Here is a 27,814-nt window from a genome sequence, read left to right as displayed (position 1 = left end):
CAGAGAATGGCATAATTGCCTACAGCTACATAAATCAGAAAAGCCAGAACCATGGAGACACCCTGTATCTTTGTATTTATTTGACTTATTTAAGATTTATATAGTATTTATCATGTGCTGGGCACTCCTCAAATTAACTCACTTCATAGTCATAACAGCAGGTTAACCAAAAACCCAAGCATGGAGACATTAAATATAAACCATTCAAGGTTGCCAAACTAGTAAATGACAAGGTTGGAATTTGAACCCGTGTCCTCTGCCTCCAGAGTCTGTGTATATAAACATGACATCATGTTGTCTCTCTCTGTGATTAGGTTTTATTACTTCCTCCTCCCAGGTACTTCTTAAATACTTTCTCCTTCACCCTGTCATCATGCTGATTGAAGCCACTGTTGGGGAGGAAGAATTTCCTCTGCCCTTCAAGGTCCTTCCAGCTGGATTTAGAGAATCAAAGTGACATGAGACAGATTAACAGGAGAAAATCCAATTTAATAGCCTACGTATGGAGAATCCACACAGGCATGGAAATTCCAGACAGCCAGGCAGCATGAAGCTTGTATGAGCTAAGGAGAGGGGTAGGTGTCTGAAGATATAAAGGGGAGAAAGACTAATTAGCACAAAGGTGAAGGGAGATGTTTAGAAAACAGAGCTCGTCTTATTATGCTGGTGAGTTTCTTAGATAAAAGGGAGTCTCTGTGAATGGCTCTCTTCCTAGTAGAGTGGGCAGTTGAGGTGGTTTTTCTGAATCTGCTGGGTGTGGATTGCTTTTAACTCAAAATAACCTTCATGCCAAAATGGCCCCCCTTGGGGTGGCCTTCTCTTAGCCCCCACACAACATTCATGCTCCACATGATCTTTAGATAACTTCTCTTTTTCCCCCAGTTCATTACATATGAACTAGATTGCATGATTTCCTAAAAACATAAACCTGATCATTTTAGTCCTTAGCATAGAAATGTTCAATGGCTTTCCACTAATATTTTAAAAAAAAAAAATCAACTTTCTTTGCACTGTCTACTTTGCAGCTTCCCTCCTCTTGCCTCCCTGTCACTCTCTGTATTCCAGATACATTAGGCTTCTAATTCTTCAAATGTCTCATACTCTCTCCCATTTCAGAGCCTGTCCGTTGACCACTGCCGTAGGCCAGGGTTTCTCAACTATGACACCACCAACATCTTGGACTGGATCGTTCTCTATTGTGGAAGGCTTTTCTGCGTGATGTAAGATGTGCAGCAGCATTTCTGGCCTCTACTCAATAGATGCCAGTAGCAACCTCCAGTTTTAATAACCAGAAATGTCTTCAGACACTGCCAAATGCCTCGTGAAGCAAGAGGTGGTATGAAAATCACTCCTATTGAGGATCGTTGCCTTTGACTTACATGTCCCAGCCCCCTCTTTTGATTTATTCTTATTTACTCTGCAGAACTTAAGATCACTTCCTCAGAAAAGCCTTCTCTGATTTCAGCCCGGATGTTGCAGCCTGGGTTCCCTGGGAAAAAGACACTGGGACTGCAATTAGTTTGCAAGCAGTTTATTATAACGCACTCTTGAGATAAACATGTGTGGAAAGAAACAGGATTGGGCAGAAGGAGACATTGGGCTGCAATGTTATTTCAGGGAAGGCCCCACTTGACCCTGCTGAAGCTGGGATGGTCCCTCTGAGTTGTCCTATGGAGTGAGGGAACAGGGCCTTTTTACCTCCAGGATACGAGGCATGGCCTGCAGGCTGTGCTGGAAAGGGGCATGACCTTGGGTTTGGCAATTGTCTTTAGCAGAGGCAATTTGCTGGGAAGGTCGAGAGCTGGGGACGATGTCACAGCAGCAATTGCAACAACCCAGGGAAATAAGCCCTTGATATCTGAAGAGGGATTTGGGCAGCATACCAAAGCACTCACTGCAGTCCACCCCTTGCACCACTCATATCCACTTATTTATGGAAATTCTAGTGGCCTTTTTCCCAAAGTAAATTCCTAAGAGGAAGGTCACTGAATAAGCCATAGTCCCTACCGCTCCAGAACAATATTTATGGTCTCCCTTCCTTTCAATTTAGTAAAGATCCCCTCACCCTAAGCTCTCACCTGTTTATCTCAGTAGCAAATCTCCTGTTGTGACAGAGATTCTCATCCCCGAGGGGTTTTTACCCCTCCTGGGCAGTGGCTGCTGCTTTCTCCATCAAAACTGAGCAAAAGACTAACAAGAGGGGTGTGAGTCAGTGACCTTAATGCCAACCATATTCCTCCCTGTCTCGTTGTGGAGTCAGATCAAGAAGCCTATGGGCAACTCAGAGGAGGCCACGTTCCCAGCACTGGGTGGAGTCTTTGTAGACTTGCCATACAAGTGTTTTCCCATTCAGGGAATGTGAATTCCGTGAATGCTAGTGCGATTAAGATCCTTTCAGCAGCAACTAACAGAATACTTATTTAAAAGAGGCTAAAGCAATGAATGTATGCATTATCCTAATAGACAAGGAGTGTAGGGGTTAGAAAACCATCGAGTTGGTTACTTTGGTGGCTTCATGATGTCATAAAGAACTGAGGCTTTCCATATTTCTCTTGGTTTTCATCCTTAGATTTGAACCCTCATGGCTGCAAGATGGCTGCCAAGGCTCCAGGCCTTATCTCCCACACATCACAACTGGGCAGGAGGGTTGGTTCTCCTCGTATACCCCTTTATGTCTTCACCATCTAGACAAGATTGGGTTACATACTGATGCCACAGCTGTCAGGGTACTTGGTGATCTTAGTCTCTGATATGGGGGTGGGGGGGCTGTGACGGCAGGGGGAGTGAGGGCAGGCCGAGTGGGAAACCAACAGATGCTGCCACAGTATGCAGTGCACCTGCTACATGGTAGGAGTTTCATAAATTTGTATGAAACGCCTTACATATGTTTTCTTCTCTCTCAATCGGTTTCTAATTCTCTTTGTTTTTCTTTCTTTTTTGCTTCCCTCACTCTTCCTCATTTTATTCCTGTTTATTTTTCTGCCCATAAAACTATCTTTTTAGCATAATCAAAGTTCTAGTCATTTGTATTTTTAAAAAATTGAAGGTTATATATTTCTCCATAAGAAAAAGAAGACAAACTAAATTTTATTAAGTGACATTGATTATTTTCCGTTTCATAGCTTTCAGATCCATGAAGCTCCTGTCTCTCGGTAGATGCATAAACAGCGTGACTATGAGGAGAAAATGAAAGAACAGAGGCACATACACTTGGTATTCGCAAGGATGGATTCCAGGGTTCAGAATGAATGGGCTGTGATCCCAGCCATTCCACTGTGTGACTTTAGGCAAGTTCCTCAAACTGCCTATCCCTCAATTCACTCATCTATAAAATGGGAAAAAGAAAAGTACATACCTCATAGAATCTTTGTGAAAATTAAATGAGAAAACGTACGTAACCTTCAAAAAACTGTCAGCAGGGCAGCCCGGGGGGCTCAGTGGTTGAGCATCTGCCTTCAGCCCAGGTGGTGATCCTGGAGACCCGGGATCGAGTCCCACGTCGGGCTCCCTGCATAGAGCCTGCTTCTCCCTCTGTCCGTGTCTCTGCCTCTGTCTCTCATGAATAAATAAATAAAATCTAAAAAAAAAAAAAAAAAAAACTGTCAGCAAGGAGTCCTTTGTCTCAAAGATTCCAGGTAGGAATCTACAGGAAGAACAAAGCGTCTGGGTTCAAATTCAGACTCTCCAAACTGAGACTCAGGGCTTCTGTGCCAAAGTAGTTTCCAATTGATTTAAATCATGCCTTCTTACTTACCTGGTGTGGCCACATTTCATCGAAGAATTTATCTTTTATCCTCATCCTTTATTCTTGCCTACCTTCTCTCTCCCCCGTGAATGTTCTTTTAAATTCTATGAGGAGGAGTCCCAAATCTGTAAGTTTAAGTCTCAACTCCAGTGTGATGTCTGTATTCACATTGCCAGCCTCCTGCTGGAAGTCTCCATGGAGCATCCCATCAAAACCTCAAAACACCACTGATTTACTGTATGGATTTGGACATATAATAACAAGTAGGTGATCTCTGGGATTTTCAGTGTCTTAAGTTAAAAAAAAAAAAAAAAAAAAAAGGAGGAGTGCCAGGGTGGCTCAGTTAGTTAACCAATGGACTCTTGGTTTTGGCTCACGTCATGATCTCAGGGTCCATGCTTAGTGTGGAGTCTGCTTGAGATTTTCCCTCCTTCTCGCTCTGCCCCTTACCCCACTTGCATGCATATAAGTCTATCTCAGATAAATAAATGAAAGAAAGAAAGAGAAAGAAAGAAGAAGAAAGAAAGAAAGAAAGAAAGAAAGAAAGAAAGAAAGAAAGAAAGAAAGAAAAAGGAAGGAAGGAAGGAAGGAAGGAAGGAAGGAAGGAAGGAAGGAAGGAAGAAAGAAAGAAAGAAAGAAAGAAAGAAAGAAAGAAAGAAAGAAAGAAAGAAAGAAAGAAAGAAATCAGGTTGGGCAAGGTAGGGGTGTGGGTGAAGGAAATCACTGCTAAGACTCCATACGAACAGTTTCTTATTCCATGTCCAAAACAAAAATTATCATCTTCTCCTATAAACTGCTTCTATTCCTGTCTTTCCTATTTCAGATTTATAACATTGGTCTTGTGAGAATGGATTTAAAAATTGAACATAATTCTGTCGCTATCATGTTCAAAGGGCTGTGGTTGTTTATTACCTGATGAATCCCGTCCCACTTTAATCTGGCCTTGACCTGAAGAAAACAATTCTGCTTTAGTCCAATTTTGACCTGTCCTTTCAGTCCAGGCCCTTGTGTTCTACTTACTGCACTTCACTTTCTGGCAGTTCATTAACATTATTTTATTACCCCCCAAATTTACTTCCTCTAATTAGACTTGGGAAATCCTACGCATGCTTCAAATTCTGGTTTCATTGACCTTTCCAGTGCCCATCACAGACGATTATGTCTCCTTCTGTTTCTTCTAGGGGCCTCCTGTGATATTATATTATCACATAATATCTGGTTAACGTTAGAGCCATTCACAAGTTTTTTTTTTTCTCCACTAGTTTGTAAATTCCTTAAGGCAGCAGCTGTATTTTGTTCACGTAATCTAGAATTCACACTGTCTAAAAAATGTTTACTACTAGCTTATATAGTAAAAATGTAAATGCCGTGGAATAGAATAATGTTTAAAATGCTTACAATGTTCAAATTTGCATGCAATTTTAACATGCATCGAATGTGCTTGGGTCAGTGAGATGTTTCAAACTCCTATAAGGTTTACATTAGGTGTTTTCCCTTTCAAAGATTTTATTTTTGCATATATTTCTGTTCAATTAAAATGTCGCTTTTGAAATTTACAACAGGAAAATAATACCACCAGCTTTCACTTAACAGATAATAGACTTGTAAGACATTTTGAGTTCTTTGAATTAAAATCTGTAGAAATGCTAAATATTGTTATCTCAAATCATTAGCATTTTGTCTGGAAATCTCTCCCTCTAGGCACATATGGGATTTTTATTTTTATGCATAAATTTGCATAACTGCACTATCTTTTACAGACTATAGTCTGTAGACATTAACTTGACAAATATGATCAAATCATCAGTTTCAGTCTGATTCAGTGAATTTAAAACTTCTTAATGGAGGTATTTCCATCTGTACTCAGCCTTCAATAGTCTCTCTCCCTTTCTTGTCCAAAGAGACCCTTAATCAGTAGTAACTGTAGATTAACGTAACAAACACATTCATTTTCAAAACTAATTTATTTCCATGGTTTTATTCAGTATTTTCAGATAACTCCATGACAGCATAAAATATTCAGGAACAAGTTTCTTCAAAAAAGTGATCACCAACTGTACACAGGAGAGATTGGGCACAGACAAGTGAGTAAGTGTGCTGTGGCATTTCATAGCTTATTTGTTTTCTTTAATCTTTGTATATCCTAAATGTCCCAGTTTTATCAGCCTACATGGAAAATGTCTTTACACCTACGTTACACTCCAATCCCGAAACTCTGTTAAATAACAAAAATTAAACTGAACAAGTTTTAAGGATTTAATTGGCTTTGTTAAATGAATCAAGAAATATTGTATCTAGCAAATAGGGTGCTACAGAGAGGGAAAGGTTTTCAAAGGCAGGACAAGGAAGTCATAAACAGAAAAAGAAAAAAAAGGATTGTTTTAGGTGAAGTCACCCTCCTTTGGGGACAAAAGGGCCTTATTAGGTGAACTAAGTCTTCTTCCTTTGGGGGATGGAGAAGGCCATGTGACACATTACCTTATTGGTTCTGACCAAAAAATTCCTGATGGACTGGTTAAGACTGCATTTCTAGGGGAGATTGGAATTAGATTAGATATGAAGCCCGTTTGGTGGTTTCACCTAGCATAAGTGACTCCACTTAGTGCCTATGGTTTGTGTGTTGTTGATTTTTAACAATTATCATCTCTTGACCACAAAGTCTCCCATCCCCACCTTCACCCAAGTATTTATGGGTACTGCTTGCTGGTTCTTGTCATAACTTAGTGGACTGGGCTTCTTGCCCCAGGCACAGACATATCCACAGACACTTTACGAGTAATGTCTCCTCTCTGAGGAGCTGGAATTCTCTTGTTACATTTGTCAAGAGAGAAAAATTCTATCTACTATCTTATATTTTGTGGGGTCCCTTAGCACGTTTGAATAAAGCCCAGGGTCTTGCCATCAAGGGAAATAGCTCTTTCAAGTACCACACAGTCCCCTCCTATGCAAAGCATGCAGATGCCTTTAGAACTGGTATTTGTCTCCAAGCCATACTCTGAACTATCACTTTAGTTCAACTCTGGAGCCATGTTTAAAGTGTGGATGATTACGCTAGATAATATTCTCTCTTAGAGCAAATCCAGTATCAGAAACTCCATAATCTCCCATATACAACGACTGCTACAAGGGCCTATATTAAAATTGTGTTTGTCTAAATGCCAGTAGCAGGCAAAGTCCACGTCTTTGCTCTACCCAGGCCAATCTTAAAAATATCTATTTATCAATGATGCAAATAGATATCTAATAACTACCCTAAATAGAAGTACTTCACTCCCAGATCTAACCCATTACTTTTGGCTTTTTATGATGAGAAATTTTATAGTTGTAACTCGTATTAGAAGAGTGATTGTTGATGTAAAAAAAGAAAACATTCTCGTGTAAAATGCTTCTTAAATTGAACCTTCCAGCATAAATTTCCCAAATGAGAGCCAAACTGCCCAGTTTCATATCCTTTCTCATGAGCTTACTGTTGAGTGGCCCTGGGCAAGTGTGTTATTTAGTTATCTCTTGCTGTGTAACAAATAACCACAAGATTAGCAGCTTGAACCAACACATAGATATACTCTCACAATTTCCATGGCTAAGAACTCTGGGCATGCTTTAACGGGTTCTCTGCTTCAGGGTGTTTCACAAGGCTGAAACTCAAGGCATCAGCCAGGGCTGCCTCACTTGACACTAGATGAGGAAACGATGTACTTCAAAGCTCACTTCATTGTTAGTAGGATTCTCTTCCTCAGGTTATTAGACTGAAGACATCAGCTTCTTGCTGGCTATTAGCTGCAAGCCACTCTCAGTGCCTTGGCACATGGTCCTCTCCATATGGCAGCTTACTTCATCAAAGCTAGTGCAAGAATCAATAGAGGGAGACTGATAGCAAAATAACAGTTATAATCTTATGTAACCAAATACAGAAGTTATATCTCAACACTTTTTCCATATTCTGTTGGTAAGAAGCAAGTCACATTTCCTACCCACTTGTAGCAGGAGGTGGGGATGACAGGAAGCCATCTAAGAGTCTGTCTACCAAAATAAGTCACTTAACTTATTTGCGTAGTTCCCCCCCAATATATAAAGTGGGGGGACTAATGAAGATAATAATAGGATCTACCACATAGATTTGTGAAGATTAAATCAGCTGATCAACTAATATATGTTTAAATAATATAACTGTGTCTGTTACATAGTATATACTCAATAAAAATTAATTATTTATATTCTTACTCATGTATCATAAACTTAAATCACCCCAAATTTTGGCCATACTCACAGGCTCTTTTCTTTGATCATGCAATTACCTTCATCATGTTTGCCTCTTTCCTCAAATCTAATTTAGAAACATCTTATTATCCATCAAGGCCTGCTCAAATAACACTTTTTCCAAGATTTATTTCTAAGTTCCCATAGCTGTAAATCTGTTTCTTCTCCACTATACTTCATTTGCAGAAATGGTTGTTTTCTGCCTCATATTTATAACCACGCATGTCTCTACCCACAAAACAGTAAATTATTTGATGTTAGGGATTCTGTTGTTGATGATTGTATCCCTATGATGGGCAGACATTCAATAAAGATTCATTGTGTTGAACCAAGAATTAGACTTTGGTTTAAAATTTTGTCATTGATCAGATCAAACAAAGAAAGTGTTAGAAGGAATCAGTATAAATTGAATAAGATATAAGGAATTAGCCTGTTGTCATAGGAAAAGATAAAATTTACTAACCCGTAAAAGATAAAATAAAACTAACCTGTCAGGATTGACACTTTATTCCAAATCATATCTACTTGCTAAATTATTGTACTTGCAAAGTCCTTATGGGATATTGAGTAACTCAAACTCCTTTTCAAATAAGAAGACTTGAACTCTCATTCTTCTCATGAAAGAAACTGTTATGTTTCATCAAAAGCTTATAAAGCTTATAACAAGGGAAATTTGGACCAAAATTTCAAACTATGAGACACACAGAGTTAGCCCTTCCTGGTCATATCTCTGTGTACTTACCCCAACTGTCTAGAAGCATCATTTAACCTCTTTCATTACTTCCTACATATCTAACCACTCCTAAAGTAGTCACATGTTATCTTCCATGACTTTGCCATAATACCTCCAGATTCAGTGTCAAGCAGAAGCATTCAATTGACAAACCTCAGGTCTGTGGTCTCCTTACACTTCAGTAAGATTGTAACTTCCATGTTGAGGATTTTTCTTAAATAGGAAAGAGGTTGGCTGCCAGGTGGACAAAAATGACCAAATATTCATTTTACTCTATTAGTTTTGAATATAATATTTTTCTACAAGGTCACATATTCTTTATCACCATGATAATACTCCTCTTGAAGTTTAAAGATTAAAATCTTAATCTAGTCCATTAAGTAGATGTATAATAAAAGAATAAATTAGTAATAAAAATTTTCCACAAAGAAAAGCCCAGGAACAGATGGCTTCACATTTGAATTCTACCAAACATTTATTTAAAAAAAAAAAAAGAGATTGTATCTATTTATTTGAGATAGTGAGCAAGAGAGAGAGAGAAAGAGAGAGCATGAGTAGGGGGAGAGGGAGGGACAAGCAAACTCCCCGCTGACCAGGGAGCCCAATGTGGGCTCGACACCAGGACCTTAGGATCATGACCTGAGCTGAAGGCAGATGCTTAACTAACTGAGCCATCCAGGCACCCCTCTACCAAATATTCAAAGAGGAATCAACACCAACTCTTTCAAAACTTAAAAAAAAAAGAAAGGAAGAAAGAGGAGGGATAACTTTAAATCTCATTCTGTGAATCCAGAATTATCTTGCTATCAAAGCTAGAAAAATACATTGTAAGAAAAGGAACATATACACCAATATCCCTTATGAACATAGATGTAAACACACTTAACAAAATATGGTAAATCAAGTCCAGAAACATATAAAAAGAAGTAACACCATGATTAAGTGGAAGTTATGCCAGAAATGCAAGTTTTGTTAATATGCAAAAATCAGTCAATGTAATACATCATAGTAATAAAATACAGAACAAACACCATATGATTACCTCAAGAGATACAAAAAAAGGCACTTTACAAAATCCAACAACCTTTCATAATAAACAAGGAGTAGAAAGGAATGCCCTCAACATTATAAAGAGCATCTATGAAAAACTCAAAGCTAAAAAAAAAAAAAAAAAAAAAGAAAGGAAAACTCAAAGCTAAAATCATACTCTATAGTGAAAGACTGAATTCATCCATCTTAAGTTTGAAAAAAAAGACAAGGATCTCTGCTCTCCTTCTATTCAAGATTGTACTGGAGGTCAGTTAGGCAAGAAAAAGTAATAAAACCCAACTGGATTGGAAAGTAAAAAGTTAAAGTGTATTTGAAGATGATATTACCTTTCATAGAAAGATTTGAAGATGATATTACCTTTCATAGAAAATCCTAAGGTATCCACTAAAAAGTGATTATATCTGATAAATGAGTTCAGCAAGTTTGGATATGAAATCAATGTAGAAAAATCAAATGGATTTCTATATACTGGCAATGGGCAACCCAAAAATGAAATTAAGAAAATAATTCCATTTATAATAGAAATAAAATATTTCAAAAAAATTAACAAAAGATATACAAACTGTGAACACTGTAAACTATAAAACATTATTGAAATAGATTAAAAGTAGGAAAGATACACAAATGGAAAGATATCTCATGATCATGGAACTTAGTACTGTGAAGATGGCAATACTTCCTAAGCTGATAAACAGATTTAACACAATCTCTATCAAAATCCTTGCTATACTTTTGCAGAATTGAAAAACTGATCCTAAAATACACATGGAAACCAATCAAGGGACTCAGAATAACCAACAAATTTTTTGAAAAGGAAACAAAGGTGGAAGACTCATGATTCCAGGTTTCAATGCTTAATACAAAACAACAGTAAACATGACAGTGTGTTACTGGCATCAGGCTAGACTCAGATTAATAAAACAGAAGTGAGCATCTTGAAATAAACCCTTAAGGTTATTGTCAATTTTTTACAAAACTGTCAAGATAATTCAATGGAGAAAGAAGAGTCTTTTCAATAAATTATGCTGGGATAACTGGATACACATGCAAAATAAAGAAGTTAGACCCTTACCTTGTAGCATATATAAAAATCAACTCAAAATGGATTATAAATCTGAATATAAGAGCTCAGGCAATGAAACTCTTAGAAGAAAACAAAGAAGTAAATTTTTGTAAGCTTGGATGAGACAATGGCTTCTGAGATATAATACCAAAATAACAAAAGAAAACATAGACAAATTGGACTTTAGCAAGTTCAAAAACTTTTTTAAAGGGTACCAGCAAGAAAGTGAAAAGACATTCATGGTATTGGAAAAAATATTTGCAAATTATGTATCTGATAAGGAATTCATGTCTGAAATATATAAAGTACACTTACAACTCAAAAATAAAAAGACAAATAATTGAAAAGTTATGTCTGCACAAAAACTTGCACATAGATGTTTATAGAAGCTTTATTCATAATTGTCAGAATTTGGAAACAACTGAGATATCCTTCAGTAGGTGTATGGATAAACTGTGGTACATGCAGATAATGGAATATAACCCAATGCTCAAGAGAAAGAAACAATCAAGCCATGAAAAGATATGGGAAAACATGAAGTGCGTATTGCTCAGTGAAGGAAGCCAATCTGAAAGGCTGTATACTGTATGATCCCAACGATATGACACTCTGGAAAAGGCGAAACTATGGTGACAGGGAAAAGATAAGTGGTTTTCAGGGGCTTGGGGGAGGATAGCTGAATAGGTAGGTAGAACACAGAGGGATTTTAAGGCAGTGAAAATAATGGACAGATGTCATTACACATTTATCCAAATGCAAAGAAAGTACAACACCAAGAGTGAACCCTGTTGTACACTATGGACTTGGGATGATTAGGACGTGTCAATGTAGGTTCATCAACTTTAACAAAGGTACTGTCTGGTGGGAGATGTTGAGAATGTGGGAAGCGATGTACCTGTGGGAGGCAGAGGGTATGTGAAAGATCCCTGTACTTTCCCTTCAATTTTGCTGTGAACCTAAAACTGCTCTTGTCAAAAAAAAGCCAATTTAAAAAAAGACCAATCAATGAAAAATAGAAAAGGAATTGAACAGGCATTTTTACGAAAGCGAGATATCCAAATGTTTAATAAGCACACAAAAATATGCTTACCGCTATTAGCCATTAGGGAAAAGAAATCAAAACCACTATGAGATACCATTCCAATCCCTAGCTTGGTTGAAAAAAAAAAAATAACAAGTGTTGTCAAGGATGTGGAAAATGGAAATATAAAAGGGGCACCTCGTGGCACAGTTGGGTAAGTGTCTGACTCTTGGTTTTGCCTAAAGTTGTGATCTCAGATCGTGAGATCAAGCCCCTCATCAGGCTCTGTACTCAGTGTGGAGTCTACCTAAGTGTCTTGCTCCTTCTCCCTCTGCCTCTTTCCCCCTGTGCATTCTCTTTCTCTAAAACAATAAATAAATATTTTTTAAAAAGAAATGTAAAAGGAGGGCCACTTTGAAAAAAAAAAAAAGTTCCTCAAAATCTTAAGCATAGAGTTACCATAAGATCTGAGAAGATCCCTTCTAGGTATATGCCAAAAAAATGGAAACATTTGCCCACATAAAAACCTATACAAAATGTTCATATTGTTATTCACAATCCACATGGTAGAAACAATGCCAATGTTTGTCAGCTGAAGAAAGGATAAACAAAATATGGTATATTCAAAATATGGCCTATTATGTGTGAATAAGGGATCATTTAGCGATAAGAAGAAATTGAGTATGATATAATATATGGTACAATAAAGCTGTTATTTAAGACAATTCAATTGTAGGATGTAGGATAGACCTAGAGAGAAAGGGAAATTATATATCTATGCTAAAATTTCTTTTTTTGCTCAATACTGTATGCTTTTTAACTGTTAAGTTGCCATGTTTATCCACTGAAGATTATTCCAACTCCTGTTTGACCAAGTAATTTAAAAATAATTAGTTTAATTCATTCTTTTAATTCTGTGGTTTCAAAACTAGTCATGCCTGTCAAGCTTGTCAAACCATCACCAAATACATGTGTAAGCAGATTGAAATATATTTATTGACTTTAGCAAAAAGTGCAACAGATTCCTATTAATTACTGGAACCACATTTCTGTTAAGCTTAGAAATATATTAACCAAATTATGTAAAGTAGAATACAACCATTCTAAATTTCAGAATAAACCATTTGCTTTGCCAAGAGCAAGAGAAAAATGACAGCCGTAGCAAAACAATAGAAATCGTTTTACCCCCACCTCAAGTTCAGCTACATTCTTCCTTTAAAAATAACTAGTCTTTTTTTAAAAATGCAAAGAATGAGCTCCTAGATGTTTCTAAACTAGAAAAATAGTCACAGACAATTTGTTTCAAATATCATGAGGCTCTGCTAGCCTATCCAGTAATGATCCATTTATTTGTTAGCCACCTGGGAACTGTGGGTGGTGTGGGTTGTCCAACTATCTTTTGATTATGTCCTTGGAAAGGAGTAGCAGGTGCCATGCCAATGTTCCTTTGGTATTCTCTTAATGCCAAATAGATCATGTTTTAAATCCCTGTCAGTCTCATCCCTTCATACAGATGAATTCAACCCATAGTCATTAAATAAAACTGTGACACATAGAGTTACTGCCGTGTTCACAAAACCATGACCAGAACAGAAAAATGTGCATCAGAAGGCAGTGAGCTCTAGTCTTCCTTGTTCTCTTCTAAACTGCACATCATATCTATGTAACTGAACCACGAGCAGCAAAGTGGTCGTACTCCTCCTCTCCCAGGGTTCTAGTAAGAATTCCCCAAATGAATCAGATTGATGAACTATTTCAGCTGTAAAAACATAACGTAGGACGCACAGCATAGTCTCATTTATTTTTTAAGGAAACTTGCCTGGTTAGTCACAAGTCTCCATATCTCACATTGATTAACTTAATTTGCTGCTTTTTAAATGTCATATATCTACCCAGAGAACTTTGAATTGAGTTTAGCCTTAAGAAGCGAAACTAGATGGAGTAACGAAATCAGTTACCCTATCAGGATCTTACAAAATGTCTTTGATATCCTTTAAAGTTTATTCATGCAATCATAGAATAAAAATGACAGTGTTTATATCGAACTATATACATCATTTAATTCTGGGTGAGAAGAAAGCAGATGAATAAGGGAAAACATCTTATTTTTCTACTTGTTCTAGGTATATCAAAAAATGAAACGCAAATTTATTTTCAGATTTTGTAGTAGACTAACTTCTAAGCAAAGCTTAGGAGAACCTGATACTTTAAAGAGAATAGTTCGATCTCTCACTGATTAAATCAAGAATCATTTGTCAAGTTGCCTGTACGTCAGATACTATTATTCATAGATAACTTTGGATATTAACTGTACGGCCCATTTAATAGTATTGAGAAAATTAACATTAGAGTGTTCCTTTGTGGCAGGCACTGCCTACCACTATTCTTATTTTAGGGATAATGAAACTGAAACCTAGAGAGGCTGAGATAGTTGCCCAAGGCCACGCAGCTAGAAATGCAGCCTGGCTCTGAAGATCTCCTGCCTCACCACTAGGTCATTCTGGCCATTGTGTCTCTCACCTAAACCTGCTGCTGCCTTCTCTCCACTTGCCCCTCCCTCTTCAGCGAGGGCAATGTGCAGCACTTTGGCTTTACAATTGTCTCCCATTTCTTCATAGTTTTGGACTTGTCCTTTCTATTTTTCTTCTCAACCGTGTTGTTGGCTGAAGCATCCCTATTTTTACATCATGTTGATATCAGATACATCTCAGAACCCTAATCCTGGATGATGCCTTCATTATCTGATCTTGATTTTTTTTTTCATTTTTTCATGAGACTTGTGAGGCTCCAAAATGCTAATAAGCTTATGCATTTGGCAGATGTGTCTGAGTCATCAGTGATTGGACTAGTTGGAACAACTAGCTAAAGATACTCATCTTGGTATTTGTTCATCCCGACAGTTTGTGGCCTTGGCGTAGAGAGCGACTCATATGTCAGGCAGGAGTAATTTCAGTCAGTATTCTTTAGTGATGTCTCCAGAAAACCATCGAATTTCCCAAGGGCTGTGATCATATTAGTCACACTTGTCAGATTAAGTCGTATTTCTTTTCTAAAACAAAAAGCAAGAGATACTGTAAACCCCAAGGCATATATCCTTCAACAGCAACAAAAGATGTTCATATACTCGGTAGAAACTCAATTCTATAGAAAGTAACCAATGCTTTATACTGTGAAACTTTATACTGTGAAACTTAATCAAAGGAAGCAAATGTGCTCTTCATTGAAATGTGGAAAAGTAACATGTAATAGCTATTAAAGAATCTATTAAGAATCATCATAATTTAAAATCATTTTTTAAATCATATGATTACTTAAAAATACTACTGTGAATTTACAAATAGTTAATATTTTTATATCCTTCCTTGTTTTTTATCCTTTTTTTCAGAAATGAATTGTATATGTTTTAAAAATATTCTTTAACCTATGCTGAGATATTATTAATTAACAGTATTAATGTTCCACATTTTTGTAGCAGGAGATAAAGAGCCTGCACATCTGTTTGTTATCTTAACCCCACAATAACTCAGGGGAGCAAGAGGACTCTGGGGGACTCGTGGATGTGCATGACCCATACAAGGTCAGTCTGCTAGGAGGCAGCAGAGCCAGGTGCAGAACATACTTCCCCAGCCCCTTAAATTGGGCACTTTCTATCCATTGGTTTGTCCCTAAATTCATGAGGGAAGAAAGAAGCCGTAGGTAACCCTTGTAATTTCTTTGCTGTTGATTCAGTGGCTCAAAGACTCGAGTATATGAGAATTACCACAATTCTCAATACTTTGTTTAAAAGTCAGTTTTAGGGCCAAAGACTCTGAATTTGTATCTGTGATTCAATTGCTAGTTCAAAAGCCAAAAGTTAAAAAAAATGACTGTTCTAATTCAGCCATAACTTTTTATTTTCAGTAGGCAAAATTTTTTTTTAAGTTTATTTATTTAGTTAGTTGGTTGGGGGCAGGGGCAGAGGGAAAGGGAGATAGAGAATCCCAAGCAGACTCCCTGATGAGTGCAGAGCCCCACCTAGGGGCTCCATCTCCTCACCCTGAGATCATGACATGAGCAGAAATGGAGTCAGACGTTTAATCCCCTGAGCCACCCAGGCACTCCTTCTGTAGGCAAATCATAGGGGTCATTAGATCAGGAATCTGATGGGCAAACGTTGGAGTCTGAGCAGTAAATTCAAGGGCAGCTGCGGAACTCGAGTGGGGAGAGTCATTTCATCGCGAAGACTGCCTTTTGGATGTAAGGGTCTCTCTATCAACAATGTTTTCTGTTCTTACCACAACTGGTTTTTCTTTTTCTTTTTTTTTAACTTAAGAAAATTTGGGCTGCAGATTTGGAAGCCAGTTTCCTCATAACATTTTTAATCCCTACAAAAGCCCCAACATTTGGAAGAAATGTCGGTTACGTGTCATTTTTGACACTTCTAATCTTTGTCCCTGAAGGAAATTGGCAATGAAAAGAATGAAACAAATTTCCAAAATCCAATAATCGAACTAAGTTTAACTTCTGTCCTAGAAACAGGCAAGCCGTTTTCAGAATTCTTTTCGAGCCATTCATTTTCTTAATATTTGTTTCAAATTTTCCTCTATTAGAAGATATTTTTTCTAGCTATATAATTAATGATTTTGAGATATTTTCTGGGTTCACCTCTAAAAGTGGTCATCTTTGAAATTTAGGTATTAAGTTTATACCTTACTGTGATTGCATCAGAAGCAGATTTAGAGTTTTATTAGATGTTGTAATTACTCCTTTTAAGGTTTGCTATTTAGTTAAATTATAAAACTTGAAATTGAGAATGTGATTTTAAACTGTCATTTCTGTGCACACAAAACACTTTTGTTACTGACCTGTCACTTTACTGAAATCTGCTATAATTGACTGACTTACCATTTTTCAGAAATTATCAGGCTGCTTTTAACACAACTATAAGCTCCTCAAGTTAAGAGTCTCTGATGTATGGATGAGATCTCCCTCCTCAGCATGTTGAATACATAGAGATTGTTAGTAAATATCCATGTCATTATTTTCTGTTCTAAGATTTTTGAAGACACACAGAGCAGCAATCAGATTCTGAATCTTCCACTTACTCATTTTCTCACTTTAGACAAATTAGTCAACCTCTCGTTTTCTTCATCTGTCAAGCAGGAATAAAAAAAGCACTGCCTTCCTAGAGCTAGCTTGAGAATTAAATGTAAAGCATTTTACATGGGGCCCAAACCATACTAAGTGCTCAGTTGAAGTTCGCTATTTTGGGTGACCACATGCACATTATAATGGCAAACTATTGGGCAAAACCCAAATGTGCACGTAGAGGAGATTGAGTGAAAATAAATTATATGTATGTGGAGTATTACATATAATGCAACATTATACCATCACGAAAAAGGATTAAGAAAGTACGTTCGGTACTGATAGGGAACTCATTACAAGAAATGCTTTGCCACTACAGAAAACAGTATGGAGGATGCTCAAAAAGCTAAAAATAGAACTACCATGTGATCCATGAATTCCACTTCTGGGTGTATATCCAAAGGTAACAAAAACACTAACTTGGAAAGATAACTGCGCCCCTATGTTCATAGCAGCTCTATTTACAATAGCCGAGACACGGACACCACTAAGGACCCATCGACGGATGAACAGAGAAAGAAGTTGTGCGAGATACATGATGGAATATTTGGCCACACGGAATGAGAAAATCCTACTATTTGCAACAACATGAATAGAACTTGAAGGCATTCTATTAGTGAAACAAATCAGACAGTAAAAGACAAATACCATATGATTTCATTTATACAGGGATTCTAAAAAAAAAAAAAACAAAAAACCCTAAGAACTAAAGTCATAGAAAAAAAGGGATTAAACTTGTGGTTATCAGAGGTGGGAGGGGGAAGAAGAGAAAAGTGGTCAGAAAGTTGAAACTTCCAATTATAAGATAGGTCAATATTAGGAATGTGATGAAGCGCAGGAGGGCTATAGCTAACACTACTATAGGATACATGGTAAGAGAGTATATTTGAAAAGTTCTCATCACAGGAGAAAATTTTTTTCCTTTCTTCTTTTCTTCTTTTTTTTCTTTTTATTGTATGAACAGGAGGAGATGGACGCTAGCTAGTTGAGCCTATTGTAGTGATCATTTCACAATTTACAGAAATCAAGTTTAAGGGGCCCATCAAGCTGTAGGGCCCCTTAAACTTACACAGTGACATCTGTCAACTATTTCTCAGTAAAGGTGGAAAAACATATTGTTATTTAAAAACGAAACAAAATGTAGTGCAGAATGGGTATATATGCCACCATGTGAAAAAAAGAAAGGTGGTGGTGGGGGTATTATATATATCTCAGTGTGCTGGAGAGATCACAGAGATGAAGCAGCTGCAAACTCTCATCTTAAGGGGTTTATTGTCTGTAAGTGTTAAAAACAGCTTGATCGTTTCTGAGTAACAGAGGAAAAGTATACACACGTATATAATTTGTACATATTTGCTTTGCCTATACATAAAATATTTCTGCAAAGGTACAAAAGGAAATGATGCCGTATATTGCTCAGGGGAAGGAAAACTGGGGTCTCGGAGACAAAACTAGGAGGGTGATTTTTCCCTGTCTTCACTTCTGTATTGTTTGAATTTTGAATCAACAGCATATAGTATTTATTCAAAATGCTAATGCGTGTAATTAAAATTGTTTGGAATGCCAAACTGAGGAGAGCATTTGAACCAAGACTGTAATGAAAAGTAATAATGATCCCTAAAGAAATTATTCTATCATTCATTTAAAAAAAAAAAAAAGCCATTCAGTGATTGCAGACAATGGTCTCTTAGGAAACGGTTAAAACTTTTAACATATTTCTATGGCAAATGTAATAGGCAAAGCCAAAAAGTCTTCCTTTTATTTTTATTGGTTTTATTTTTTCCTCTTGGTCCCACAGTAGAAATAGTCTGCATATTTTCATGTAATGAGTACCTCTGGTAATGGCATATATCTCACCTTTATTGTACAATCCTTAAATAATTTATTATATTTAAATGAACACTTCAATCTTTAGTGAAAGCTGACAAAGGCTGTCCATGCATAAGAATTTTTTTCCTGGAGCATCTACATTCCATCCACACCATACAATTATAAATGACCTGATTTTTATAGTATCTATGAAAAAGGAATACGTTATTATAGAGTCCAGTGTCAGAGTCCACTCAGAAATCACCATTTTATGTTCTCTCTGAAACGGACTGTGCACCTACAAGTGGTTGTTTGAAGATCATCTCAGGCCTATATTAATGATTTTTGAAAGATAAGTCAGCTTTTGTTCTTATTTAAGAATAGTAAACATTTAAAAAAAAAGAATAGTAAACATTATTAGCCACATGGCAAGAACAATTGGTATAAGCGACCATGACTTTCTACATGAGGCTTGTTCGAGAACCGCAAATGACATCTTTCTGTTTGATCTAGAAGAAAAATCCCGGTGATACAATACTGCATCTTTCTTGTGACCAAGATTCATCTCATAATAGAATCCTTAAATGCTGGGCCTGAGAAGTGATGTTGCTTGTCAAAGCAAAGAGAAAAAATAGGCTCAATATAATTAATGAAATTAATTAATTTCATTAATTACAGTTGTCTCTGTGGGGAGAGGTAAACCACCTTCCATACACACTAAAGACTTCATACTTCTCTTTATAACGGAACATGCTAAATTAATTATATGGCAAAAACACTTGTTCCTAGAAGCAGTTTAATCAATTCCGTTTTGATTTAATTCTAAAAGCATTACAGGATAGGGAAAGATTTTTAAACAAGATTCAAGTACACTCCAAAGGGCAAGTACTTTATATTTGACTCTATCAAATTAACAAATTTCTGTATTAAACAGGATGCCCAAACCAAAATTGAGATATAAAAACATGTTAATTCATATAAAGCTCTTAGAACTTGTGTAGCACATTATAAGGGCTCAATTTATATTCATAGGATCAGTATTTTTTTGCAGTGGAATCAGAAATACAAACTCAGAGGAAGGCTAAATCATGTTTTTCTTCAATAATATTTAACCAAGCTATACCTGCAGAAAAGTGCACAAATCCCAAGTGTACAGCTTAATGAATTTCCACAAGGTGAGCACACCTGCCCAGATCAAGAAATAGAGGGATGTCAGATTCCAGAAGGCCCTTCCTACCCCCACCCAACTGTTGCTGCTCCTCACTCCCCAGAGGTCACCCCTATCTTTATGTGTAATACCATGGTTCAGTTTTGCCTCATTTTGAACTCTATATGAATTGAACCATACAGTATATATTTACCTTAGTTTTGTATTCCATGTGAAAATTTACCACACACTTAGTGGCTTAAAATAGCACAAATTTAGTATCTCACAGTTTTCATGGGTTAAGAGTCCCATGTCCTGCGGCTGGATTCCCTGTTCAGGGTCTCACCTGACTGAAATCTGTCTGGATTCATAGGTTCTGAAGCTGACCTACATCAAGAATAAAGAAGTGCTCTGAGAGCCCATAGAGCCTTTCCAAAAATAACAGCATTGATTTTAGGTCAAATCTATTATAGAGTACGGTGCTATGTTTAAGACCGATATTAGACCTGCCTTTTTACGGGCCATAAAATGTATATTTATATATGTATAGGAAAAGTTCTGAAAGACTTAGAAGTTGACCAAAAATGTATTCCTCTAGCTTACCCTTTCAGGCTTTCTCACTCTTTCATTGTCTTTGCACTATTTTTGCAATCCTACAAGTGGTAAGTGAGACCAACGCAAAGATTCTTCCCCACAGAAGTACACATTTGTTGTGTTCGGTGTGGAACTGATTATTACTTGTGGACAGACCCATTGTACATCTATTTGGAAACCTATTTCTGCATTCCTTACTTGCCTGTGTATGTGTGGTTCTGTAATTTTTTAAAAGTTTTTATTTAAATTCCAGTTAGCATACGGTATAATATTAATTTCAGGTGTACAAGATAGTGATTCGACATTTCCTTACATCACCTAATGCTCATCACACCATATACCCTCCTTAATCCCCATCACCTGTTCCCCCCATCCCCCACTCCCCTCCCCTCTGGTAACCCTAAATTTGTTCTCTATGGTTAAGAGTCTCTTTCTTGGCTTGCCTTCCTCTCTCTTTTTGTCCCCTTTGCTTATGTGTTTTTTTTCTTAAATTCCACATATATGTATGGCTCTTTAAATTTTCTTTTGAAATTGGTTTTAAGATCTTAATGATTTCATCATCAGTTTAGTTAAATATCTCTGACATACATTCAATTTACATTTATATGAGTCATTATTTTACCTCTAAAAAATCTATCCTTAAACATGACTTAATAATACTTTGATTACTGTGTATTATATATATATGATTTGTAAAATATGTATTTAATACATATTTAATTATAAGATATTTATAAAATACTGATCCAGCTTCTATTAATAGAAGCCAGAACAAATTTACACTGTGTGGATTCAAAGATTTATAACTATTCCAATTTCAAGATACATTTAAAAAATTTATTTTGAGGGCAGCCCGGGTGGCTCAGCAGTTGAGCCCCTGCCTTCAGCCCAGGGAGTGATCCTGGAGTCCCGGGATCGAGTCCCACATCGGGCTCCCTGCATGGAGCCTGCTTCTCCCTCTGCCTGGGTCTCTCTCTGCCTCTCTCTGTGTCTCTCATGAATAAATGAATAAAATCTTTAAAAAAATTATTTTGAGTTCTTCATCAGGAATGAAACAGACCTTTATGCTACTATTCCAATGGACCACAGAGTGCATTTTACAGGCTCCATCTATAATTTGGTAACAATGTACATTTAATAACATTATTAAATCATTTTAGTAGTTTTCCATGGCTCTTTTGATAAAACTCCATATCCCTAACTGGCCCCATGTTTCCTCTTCTGGATGTTTTCCACATTCCAGAAATACTGGCCTTTTCTTCAGTCCCTCAGACTATGCATATATCCTGAACTCCAAATCTTCACCCATGCTATTAGTTTTTCCCAGAAAGCCTTTCTCCACAACCTACAATACTCCCTTTTATTTATTCCAGTCTTCCTTCCTTTCCCTTTCCTTTCCTCTGTTTCAGTTCCTCCCATCCTTGCCAACACCCCCAGAGCTTTACTCATTCCTCTTCAACCTTTAAAAATCAACTCAAGTTTCTCTCCCTCAAGCAAGTTTTCTTAATTCCACACCCAAAACAAATCAGTTCAATTTGTTGCATACTCTCAGCACCAGATTTTCCTCCTTCTTAGCACTTCACCCACTTTTTAATTATGTATTCAACTTTTTGGATAATCTAATTAACTTTTAAATGAAGGTCCAGGTCTGTTTGGCTCAGCTGTGTATCTGCAATTTCTAGTAAAAAAACTGACGTGTTATATATACTCAATAAATACTTAACCTACATTGGCATCTCACTACTTTTCTTTGCCATGAGTTTGAACATGTGAAATTGTCACTTTACAACTATTTCTACATATTAATAACGATAATTTCTAAAGTTTCCATCAAATGACAAGATCTATCTAGACACAGTTATTTCAGATAAGGTGCGAATGAATTTTGGAAGTGATTTCTCCTTGTGAGCATTGTTCAGCACTGATTAAAAATTATCCGGATCCTGGATTCAAATTCTGTACCTTACTATATAGTATTGTATGACTTAAGAAAAAGTTCAAAAATCTTTCTGTGCCTTATCTTTGTCATTTATAAAGTGGGAAATATGTAAGTGTTTTCTTATAAGGTAGTTGTGAGGATTAAATAAATTAATATATTGAAAGTAGTGAATATATTTAACTGGTATTAGTCCAGAGTAATGCTAGCTATTTTCTGAAAAATACTTTTTTGGTCTGATCACATAAGAAATTCAAGTTTTTAAAAAAGAGAAAAATCCCTATCATCTAAAAGCTAGTAAATATTCAGATTCATTAGGGTTGTCAGTGATAGCTGTAAGGGGCTGGTCAGTCAATGCGGATCCTTTCTTTTGGAGGAAACAAACATCAATATTGCAATAAGCACTGATAACTGGTTATTTCAGTAACAACATTTTCCTACATGACAGAAGGAGAAGGGAAATAAGTGATCATTCTGTCATAATTTAACAATCTGATTAGTAAAGTATAAACACAGGACCCCTCTTACAACCATACTCTATGGAATCTAGATGGTCTTGGATTAGTTTGGCTTCCTTATGATATGCTCTAAACACATTTGTTTTTTGTTGTTGTTATTTGTTTTTAAAAGATTTTATTTATTTATTCATGAGAGACACAGAGAGAGGCAGAAGGAGAGGCAGGCTCCTTGCAAGGAGCCAATGTGGGACTGGATCCCGGCACCTTGAGATCCCAGGATCCCTCCCTGAGCTTGAAGGCAGACACTCAACCTCTGAGCCGCTTACGCATCCCCTCTAAACACATTTGAATGGTGGTCATGAGGAACCCAAGAAAAAGCCCCTCAAGCTGAAAGTGTTAACCTAAAATGTTCTCCAGATCACTAACAATGCTAGTGTCAGTTATGTCATCACAAATAAAGCATCTACAATTAAGTTTGGAAAATGCTGTTTCTCCTCTTGATGTTTCCCAATAAACATTAATACATTAAAGCTCTAAGAAGTTTTTTAGCAGAGAAACATACTTGACTGGAAGCCATGGATGTCCAAATTTACTACTACAATAACTTTCTTGTTAAACATTTTAACACTTTTAAAAAACTAGTGTCCTTTAAACACATTTAGGAAGCCCTGATTTTAGGTAGTCTCAAACTACATATATTAGAAAGTAAATTCCACTGAGGAAATTTGAAGATTTGGTTGGCTTTACTAATGATTCATGAATCAAGATCAAGTGATCTTAGCAGATAGACAGGAGCTCTGAGGAGCTGAACAAAATGGAAGGGTTTTATAGGCAAAAGAGGATAGATAAAGGAGGTTTCTAAAAATGAATGGATTATTTCAGGCGAAGTCACTTTCCTTTGGAGTGGTTGGGGTCAATCAAGCTGATTACCTTATTAATGTTGACAAGGTAATTCCAGCTTCAGTGATTAAAGGTCACATTCTTGAGAGAGGCTGAAATGCAATTAAGTTAGGTATGAAGTCTTGGTTTGTTGATGTGGGGTTTGGTACAACTGACTCCATTTGGCCCCATAGTTTCTTTATTAACATACATAGTTAGAAAAATTCATAACATAGTTATCTAAGGAGAATTTATGGAATGGATTGTAAAATATGATATTTTTTGCTAGCTACACAAACATACAACTGTACTCCTTTATATTCCAGGTTATGGCAAATAACTTCAAAGTAAAATTCCAAACTTCAAATTCAAAAAATAGCAAAAATTACATAAAATTTTATTTAAACTCAACATTTTGGGTTAGGGCTAACATTTAGAGCAACTTTAAACTAGTGAAAATAGTATATCCCGTGACAAGTGTATGCAAATAGGAAAACAGAAGTAACTTCTATACTGAAAAAAAAAAAAATCAGGGTAAGAAAACTCTCCTTACATAATTCTCAATTCTAGTTCTGAATAATGATATGCATTCACTCACTTTCATAGTTTGGAAGATTTATCTAAAAACAAAGCTTCAAAGATTGTGTGTATTTCACCATTGGCTATATTGTCATGGGTTACTCTATACATTTATTAAGAATTTGATGTACCTTTTTCTAATTTCTTTACACTGAAACATAATAGAAAAATTTTAAAACTTTGACAGTGATTGAAGCTGGATAACGTTACTTTTTTTTTTTAATAAAAAAAGTAAAAAAAAGAAATGAGGAGACCCTTTAAGAGAAAAATACTTGCCAACCTTGAAACAACATTTGTTTTCATGCAGATATCATGGACTATTTAAGTGTGAGAGGTCTACTAATGACATGTGGCAAAGACCACTATTATCTATTAAACATTTCTGTTCAAGACATTAATTGTCCATGAAACATTCTTGCTCTCATTCTATAATGTGAATTGCTTTGGTAAATAGCTACCCAGTCAAGGATTTTTTTCCTAGCTTCTGTTCATCTAGGTGAGGCCATGTCATTAATTCTGAACAGAAGAATGTGAGATAGGATGCCATACGTCACTTCCAGGCCAAGGAGCCAGTGTCTTTCTTTCTGTGGACTGCCATGTGACCATCAGGCAACTCTTCATCTTGTAAATTGTATGTAATTATTTGTGACACAGACATTCATGTTGCTTTCTAGGGTTTCCTATCTAAAAGTCTTTGTTGATCATTATGTCTGTTAAAAGATAGCTTTCAGGAAAAGGTAAAACCATGATGCTCATAAAAATGAGAATTTGCTAAAGATTTTATTCTACTCATTGAATGAGAGAACCAGTCTCTCAGATATTATAACCAGATCAAAGGAAAAGTAAAAAAAAAAAAAAAAAAAACACAGGTGTATATGAAGTAAAATAAATGCTGAAGTACATTGTAGAGGCAGGACTATTTTTACAGGGAGAAGAGAGATGCTGAAATAGACAATTAAATCTCTACAGACAAGACAGAAGAGGCATGTTTATTATTTACTACAATTTAAGAATTATCAAATAGCTTAAAGACAATGAAAATCTAGAATCAGATAATCTGGGAGGATATTTTATATATAGGCAGCATGTAGTCTCCAGTGAAACACAAATTGTTGCCTACATGTGGAAAGAGATGAATCTGAAGCCAACCTAATGTTTAATGCTTTTATGTAACCCATGTAAGGACAGCTTACACTGATACTTTTTTAAAAATTAAACTTTGTCTTTATTTTAAATGTATTGTCTTATTAGATGTGTCATTAAAGTGACACGTATATTACTATAATTTTTTTCAGTATTTTGATAACTGTGTTTGTATATTGTTTATTTTCTTTTTGATATTCAGTATTTTCCTTTATGTATTTAAAAACATCTTTCTGAGAAGCTAATAGGATTCCATAGATTGCCAAAGGCAACCATGGCAAGAAAAAGGCTAAGAATCTCTGCTCTAGTAGAAATAATTAGGATGGCATGTTAGTAATGTGAGTTGTTATTTGCTGTGTTAGGTATGGCATTAAAAGAAAGGTATTAGCTCAGATGAGAATGGTCCAATTAACAAGGAAAGTTGAAAGTGAACAATCTAGAGATTAGGACCCTTTAGGGTTGGGAGAAAATGACTGCAACAGACACTGGTCTTGTGATTTTAAAAAGCTTGAGCAATGGGGGTCCATTAAAAATATAAATTTGCCATACAAAAAAATTCAGATTGCCTCAATGTAATCACTATCGAGTTAAAAGAGAGAAGCTTTGGGGAGAAAAAATAAAGCTGGCCTAAGAACCAATGTCTAAGAAAGAACATTTTTTTTTTTTTTTATTGTGATGGCTCATGGAACTTGAGACAAATAGATCAGAAGCTTACAAATTTTTGAAAATGTATTGCTAAAGAAACCATCAGTCTACCCTTGACTCATTGAGCTTTCAAACAACTACCAGGCTCTCCCAAGCTTGCATTAATATGGAGGGGCTTGCAAAAGTAGTATACCACCACGAAGGGCACATATCCCCAAGTCCACTTCAGATGAGGGCATCAAGATAATGAACAAGATAGAAAAATCTCAGAAGATAATTCTGGACGGTGGTTGCAGGGACCATGGAGAACAATGAACAAATGAGTTCCTTCCAGAAACAGAATCAAAGTCTAAATAAGAAACTTCTCCTCTTACCTGGGTAAAGGAACTCACAGTGCTGGGCTTCGGGTTTTCTCAGTTCTAAGGACAAGTAACTGTTATGTCTGCAATGCTTACTGTGATACCGTGATATAATAAATTTATATTTTGGTCTTCATCCCCAGGTCCTGGCCGGAGCTCCTAAAACCTTTGTAATTTCCTGAGTGGTGAGGGATAACAGGAACATCTTACACAGAGCTCCTCAATCCTATTAAATTTCATGAGTGATAGGATCGTCTTTTGTTCTAATGAGATGACTCAATAGTCTTCTGGATGAGGGGCTGATTAGCAGAAAGATCAGATTTGATTAGAAGCTTATGGGCAGCCTGGGTGGCTCAGCAGTTTAGCGCTTGCCTTTGGCCCAGGGCATGATCCTAGAGTCCCGGGATGGAGTCCCACGTCGGGCTCCCTGCATGGAACCTGCTTCTCCCTCTGCCTGTGTCTCTGCCTCTTTCTCTCTGGATCTCTCATGAATAAATAAATAAAATATTAAAAAAAAAAAGCTTATAACTTTCAGCTCCATCTCCCATACTCCAGGAGGGGTGGAGGAGCTAGGGATTAAGTTAATAATCGATCATGCCTATGTGGTGAAGCCTCCTCCATAACAATTTCTAAAGTACAGGGTTTGGTGGGATTCTAGGTTGGTGAACACATTGCTGAGCTAGGCGATGGGTGTAGCCTCAACTCCAAGGATAGCAGATCCTGAACTTCTGGGCCTCACCCTCTCTGTGTCTTCATCTGTATCATTTACCATATCCTTTATTACATAATAAACTGGTAAATATAAGTAAGTACTTGCCTGAATTCTGTGAGCCATCCTAGTGAATTATTGAACTGGAGAAGATGGTCGTGGGAACCTTAATTTATAGCTGGTCAGAAGCAGGTAACAACCTAAAACTTGCAACTGGCATCGAAAGTGGGAGCAGTCTTGTGAAACTGGGTCCTCAGTCTGTGGGATCTAACACTATCTCCAGATAGATAATATCAAAACTGAGTTGAATTGTAGGACCCTGAGCTGGTGTCAGAAAATTGCTCAGTAATAAGGGAAAAAAAAACCTTACATATTTGGTGGCCAGAAGTAAAGCGGTGTGCAAGGTAGAGGAAAACACAGTTCTCCTTTAGTTGGTTTAGAGAATGTTTCCCAGACACTTCTGTTTTCAGAATGTGAGGTTTTATTGCCTTCCTTTTTTTTTTTTTTTTGTCCTTGCTCTTTCACTATATATTGGGTGTTGTCAAGGTGGAGGATTGAAT

General features: G+C 36.6%; 2 long non-coding RNA genes across 5 annotated transcripts in view; one reads left to right on the top strand and one right to left on the bottom strand.

Annotated features, from left to right (window-relative positions):
- On the top strand, positions 1–27,483 carry LOC144282637 (uncharacterized). 2 transcript variants are annotated; one of them, XR_013351134.1, is made up of 7 exons: positions 1–575; positions 1,117–1,220; positions 2,570–2,726; positions 3,123–3,287; positions 5,731–5,833; positions 24,880–25,029; positions 26,689–27,483. It is a non-coding gene; the product is annotated as an uncharacterized LOC144282637 (long non-coding RNA). The 2 variants fall into 2 exon arrangements; XR_013351135.1 differs by lacking the exon at positions 1–575 and having other exon boundaries at positions 1,204–1,336.
- The window catches only part of LOC144282636 (uncharacterized), a 33,231-nt gene continuing 6,848 nt past the window's right edge, over positions 1,432–27,814 (bottom strand). Inside the window, exons 2-5 of one of the 3 annotated variants that reach the window (XR_013351133.1) lie at positions 14,390–14,918; positions 8,889–8,969; positions 7,454–7,586; positions 1,432–3,577 (exon numbers count right to left, since the gene is read on the bottom strand). This is a non-coding gene — a long non-coding RNA (uncharacterized LOC144282636). Of the gene's footprint in view, positions 3,578–5,694; positions 7,587–8,888; positions 8,970–14,389; positions 14,919–27,814 lie in introns of those variants that run through there. The other 2 variants (XR_013351131.1, XR_013351132.1) reach the window with 2 other exon arrangements.

This window comes from Canis aureus, chromosome 13 (genome assembly GCF_053574225.1).
Source record: "Canis aureus isolate CA01 chromosome 13, VMU_Caureus_v.1.0, whole genome shotgun sequence".
Lineage (NCBI taxonomy): Eukaryota > Metazoa > Chordata > Mammalia > Carnivora > Canidae > Canis > Canis aureus.
This window is presented reverse-complemented; position numbering and strand designations above follow the sequence as displayed.